At 30.6% G+C, this 5,952-nt stretch overlaps 1 pseudogene; it reads left to right on the top strand.

The window, feature by feature from the left end:
- The first annotated feature begins 1,720 nt into the window (after nucleotides 1-1,720).
- Nucleotides 1,721-3,300, top strand: LOC120145043 (annotated as a pseudogene).
- The last annotated feature ends 2,652 nt before the right edge of the window (nucleotides 3,301-5,952 follow it).

The raw sequence follows: 5,952 nt of genomic DNA, 5'->3' as shown, positions 1-5,952 counted from the left end.
TCTATAAGTGCCAGCTAACATGTATATTCTGCACGCACAGTTGCTTGTCTTCCATGGAATGTTTTTTTTTTCTTTCTGATTGTATATCTTAGTTGATAGCTTGCATTAGTTTTTCAGCTTTCATGTAAGATTTGTCTTGGCTTATCCCTATATATTCATCTGGTGTGTTCCTACCCTACCATGTAAATATTTGTATTCCAGGATATTCTTAGAATAACAGAGCAAAGAGTTTTACCCCGTAATTCTTGAAATCCTAATTTGTCATGGCGATGTATGTTAGACAAAATGTTAATTTAAAAATTAAAATAATAATAATAAACAAAATTAAAATAAATGAACCAACTTGTTTATTTGTGTATATGCATGAAATTGGATAAGCAAAGTCAATAAATGAAAGAAGAATTTTTTGTTGAAATATGCATAACATTTTTCTTAATATTTAGTTGTTTAATTTCTTTAATATTTAATTATTTGAACCCATAATTAATTAATAAAATATTATTCTCTTCTACTATACGATCACTTGATTGACTTATAATAATTGAAGTAATTAAAATAAGAATACAATATTATATATTATCATAATATAACTAAGTATATTATTATAATATTAAAAATATATAATATTATATTTTTAAAGTTATTAATAAATATTATTTAAATATTTACTATTTTGTTAAAACGATATTAAAATAAAATATTAATATGAAATATATACTTTGAAATGAAAAATTTATAAAACGATTTACGAAAAATAGATCGTAAGTATTTTTCTGAAAAATGCAAAAAAAAAATTTGTTTATGAAGAAAATGTTTTACATTGACTAACATTTTTTGTTAACCATACATTGAAAAATAATAAAAACATTTTCCAAAAATTGTTTTACATAAAACAAAACCCACCTTAAATGCAAGTATTTAATATGGGTGGTTGAATTTGTTTTTGAATTAATCACCTAGTATATGATATATTGATCAACTAATCCAAATTAGATACTAAATATATGAGGGTGACCCTCTCAACTTAATTTTTTCTATTTGCAAACGTTAGGTTCGAATCCATGACCTTACTCAAAAAGACGGTTAAGTTTAATAAAGGTGTTCATAGTTCATCCGTAATTAAATCACTATCAATATTAAAGTATAACAAAAAATTATTATATAATTTATGAATATACTTGAATTATATAAGTTATTCTCCTCGTCCTATTAAATGTCTCTTTTAGATTTTAAAATTATCTTATTTAAAATATTTTATTAAAATCAACAAATTATGATATTTATATATTTTTTATAATAATATGTTTTATTCTATTATATATATCAAAATAAATATGTAAAATTTATCAATCAAATTTTAAAAATAATTTTATCATTTTATTTGATTAAATATATCTCGAAATATTTGTAAAATCAATATAAAACACTAATTATAGTTCGGAGGAAGTAAGAAATTTTCTGAACGGGGTCTGATTTTGCTGAACCTTGGCACACTCAACTGGTGCACAATAGTGATGGAAAGAGGGAAGAACCTCCAAATCCAGTCCACCTTGCTCACTTTCTACGAAGTATCCTACTTTTCAACCCCTTACTCCCTAAGTCACATCATTCATTCCACGCGTTTAGACCATCCATTCATACATCATCATCGTCACCAATAGTATTTCACTCTCCTATAAATATTGCTCTCCTTTTCTCCCTTGCTTCCACACATCACAATCCATAAACCCAGATTACTATATTGGATTCTTACTAGCCATGGGAGAGGTCAGTCAGCAAAATACTCTCCAAATTCCAACCCCATTTCCCTCTCTTTCTTCCTAGCCCTTTCATCTTCTTTCATTTCTCATTTCGTTGTTAATCGATATGGTTTATAAATGATGGTCTTCTTTCTCTCCGTTGCAGAAAAAGAATGGAAGCAAGAAAGGCGGGGATGGAGAAAAGAAGGAAAAGGGATCCTCAACCATTGTTCTCAAGTTTGATTGCTTTTGTGAAGGCTGTGCTACCAAAATCCTCAAGCACATTCATGAATTTGAAGGTACAATCAGAGAAGAAGGTTTAAGATCCCCGTTTTGTTTCTGGGTTTTGTTATTTACTCTGTTTTTTGCAGGGGTGGAGACGGTAAAAACTGATATGAGCTCAAACAAAGTGACGGTGATAGGAACTATGGATCCGACCGCCATGAAGGAGAAGCTCGTGAAGAAAACCAAGAAGAAGGTTGACCTTGTTTCTCCTCAACCCAAGAAAGATGACAACAAAGAAGAGAAAAAGGAGAAAAAATCAGACAAAGAGAAAAAGCAGGATTCTGACAAAATCAGAGAAAAAACCCAAAGATGTAAGAATTTCGAATTTTTCAATATCAAATTTTCAATACATTTCAAAATAACCATGTATTTATTATTTTTAATCAGGCCCCGGTAACGACGGCGGATTTGAAGGTGCAACTGATATGCCAGTGTGATGGATGCATTGATAAAATTCGCAAAATTGTCTCTGAAACCCAAGGTGGATGACTTTTCATTGCTAATTTCCTATAAACTTTTACCCTTTCGTTGAAATCTTGTATTAGTTTTTGAGTTTTGACCTTTTTTTTCATGGTGTTGTAGGTGTGCATGAGTTGAAAGTCGACAGGCAGAAGGAGGTGGTCACAGTTAAGGGATGGATGTTAAGGCCTTGGCTGGAGCTTTGAAGGACAAACTCAAGAAGAATGTTGAGATTGTAGCACCTAAGAAAGACAAAGACATCAACAAAGAGAGTGGTGGCGACGGTGGAGGAAAGAAGAACAAAGGTGGAAATGGTGAAGATGGTGGTGGTAAGATGGAAGGGAACCGAATGGAGTTTATGGCTCAACCCCAATTTAGATACGCACCTGGTTACATGCCGGGTTATCCTGGATATGAGAACCCGGGTTATGGATATGGTCATGGAAACCCGTATACTCACCCACACGGGCATGGTTACCACGGGTATGTGCCGGGTTATCCGGTTTATGGTAATCCACCTCACCAAATGTTTAATGATGAGAATCCTAATGCTTGTTCCATTATGTGAGGAGAGATGGGGTTTATGGTAAAGGTTTCTAGATCAAGGTAAATGGAAAGGTGTAAATGAGAAATAGGATTGAGGTTGAACATGGAACTCCAAAAGCTTCTTTGGGTTTTTTTTCTTTTCTTTTTCTTATATACGTTGGATTCTAGGATTTTGAAGTTAAAAGGTTGAATGTTGGCAATTTTAAAGAGATGTAAACCAAAGTTCTCAAAGTAGGAAAACTAAGTGAGAAATTGCAAATATTTTCTTGTATGATTATGTGATATACGTGCAAAGCTTCCCCACAATGGAATCAACAATGGTTGGGAGGTGATGAAATTCACGGACACACGAGAGATTTTCTGCTAGGGATGGAAATTTAGAAATTTATAGGTCCGGAATTACAACATTTGAGGGGTCTGAAATATATTAATAAAAAAATATAAAAAGGTACCTTAAACAATAAGAGAATTTAAAATTGTAAAAGTGTGACTGCACCCAAGTACTCCATCCATCTAGATGATGATGGAAACTGAATTCAACAACTTATATAATAATTATTTTTCTTTTTTGATAAAATTTTTCATTAAATCCTGAAAATAAGATATAAAATACTTTTTTTCTTCAATAATAATATATAATAAATAGTGCCAATAAATTTTGTATCGGTTCTTGATTTTGTCATTATTTAACCAATAAACTAGTGATGTTTACCCAAGACTAACCAATAAACTAGTGATGTTTACCCAAGACAAGACCGACGTTGGTCTTGATAATTTAGTTTTTATCATTGTTTTTTCAAAAACTTATTTTTTATTATTATATTTTAATTCAAAAATTTTTTCATTATTATATTTTTAATTTTTTTATTTAGATAATTGAGTCATTAATTTGTATTCTTTTATTTACATCACACATTAATAAAAATTTAATGAGTTAATGCTAGTGAACCTTTAGGGTGCATTTGGTTCACGGAATGTAAAATTACCAGTGAGAATGTAAGATTACCAGGTAATAGAATTACTGGGAATGTTGTGTTTGGTTGGTTTAGCAGGAATGTAAGATTATCGTGTTTGGTTAAAGGAATAAAATATTATTGGAATATATTTGATCAAATTGTCCTTATTATATATTTGTTTTTTAACAAGTTGGAAAATATTTATATATATTCTTTAAAAAATTTAAATTCATAAAATTTATATATATTTTTTAAAAAAAAATTGAAAATATAAAAATGTTTATTTATTAAAAAAGAAAAAATTATTGAAGAAAATGATAACTGTGAAAGTCACGTGATTTTTTTATGGTCATAGGACTTAATTTTTCAAAAGATAAAAATAAAATGATTAGCTAATTAAATTTTATTTTTTCAAAAAAAAACAAACAAAGCTACTTACATATATTTTTGCGACGTTTTACATCAAAATCACCTAATAGAAATTAATTACCTGTCAGTTATCGTTTTAGAAAATTTTATAGATCTAACACCCATCTTAAAAAGGTTTAAATCATTATCTGCGCTTTATTCGAATTGATGTCATGTCAATGTAAGACGTGAATGATGATCGTAAAAAATGATAAATTAGTAAAATTTTCTAAAAGAATATGTGACAGATAAATAAAATCTGGCAAAATGATTTTCAATAAAATAACCCTTTATGATTGTTTTTAAATTTCTTGTGTCATATCATCTCATGTCAAGCTTGTGATTGTTTTGATGATAATTTTAAGCTTGAGATATATAATAAAAAAAGACCAACATCATCAAATTCATTTTTCTTCTCCTGTGATATTACAGATTGTAACTTAATCATTTGCGAGTGATTATTGAAGTCTCATTCCATATGTAACTTAAAAATTTAATTTTTTTGGTAAATTCGTTTAGACAATGTTGCGGGAAAATGAATTTATGAAATGAAGAGAGAGATTATATTTTCAAAGGCTGAAATTTACAAAAGATGCTTAATCAATGTTTTTTTTAGTTTAATGTCTAATATTTTTTTTCGTTTCAGAGTGATATTAATGTTTCATCTGTTACTCAAAAGGGTCCATCCGTGATAAACCTTTAAGTTTGACCGTTAACCCATTAAAATTCAACTGACATATTTTTTAAATTAAAATACAAATAATCCCAAACTTTAAGGTTGCATTTTGACCACCCCTTAAACTCCTCATTCTTCTTCTTCTTCTTATGTCGTCGTTTCCCGAAAGTGACATGCATCACCACCAAACATTCCCTCCATCCCTCGACAAAATCCCTCTATTCACTGTAAATCGTCGTCGATCGTCGTAGGTGGCCCTTTGAAGCTCCGTTAAAAACAAAAAAAAATCACTATTGATTTTTCATGATTCCGAACTCCATAGGTTTCCATAGGTCGCACCGTCACCACCAAGGTGATCGCCGTCTGTCCGCGACCAAAACCGACCACCTTGTACCGTGAATCATCATCGTCGCCATAGAGAACGACTTAAAGATTCTTTAGAAAACAATAAACCATCGCCATTGGTTTCACGATCGCGCCGATCCCGAGCTCTGTTTGCCTCACCGCCACGCCACCTGGTTCCCAGCTTTGTTCCAACCAAAACCCAGCCAGTTGTCGTTTCCTCCATCTGCCATCGGGGTAAGCTCTGGTTATTTTATATTTAATTTTAGGAGTGACCAAAATGCAATACCCAAAAGTTTGAGGATTATTTATATTTTACCTTAAAAGTATGTCAACTGACATTTTAATGGGTTAACAGTTAAACCTAACGGCTCATCACGGTTGAACCCAATTTGAGTAATGAAATGAAACATTAGGCACTAAATTAGAACAAAAAAACATTAGACACTAAACTGAAAAATCGAACATAGATTATGCACATTTTTGTATATTTAAGACTTTTTTAAATGGAGTTGCTGTTGTAGTGACAATCAAAATTCGC

The sequence above is a fragment of the Hibiscus syriacus genome, unplaced genomic scaffold (assembly GCF_006381635.1).
Source record: "Hibiscus syriacus cultivar Baekdansim isolate YM2019G1 unplaced genomic scaffold, ASM638163v2 tig00110893_pilon, whole genome shotgun sequence".
Taxonomy (NCBI): domain Eukaryota; kingdom Viridiplantae; phylum Streptophyta; class Magnoliopsida; order Malvales; family Malvaceae; genus Hibiscus; species Hibiscus syriacus.
This window is presented reverse-complemented; position numbering and strand designations above follow the sequence as displayed.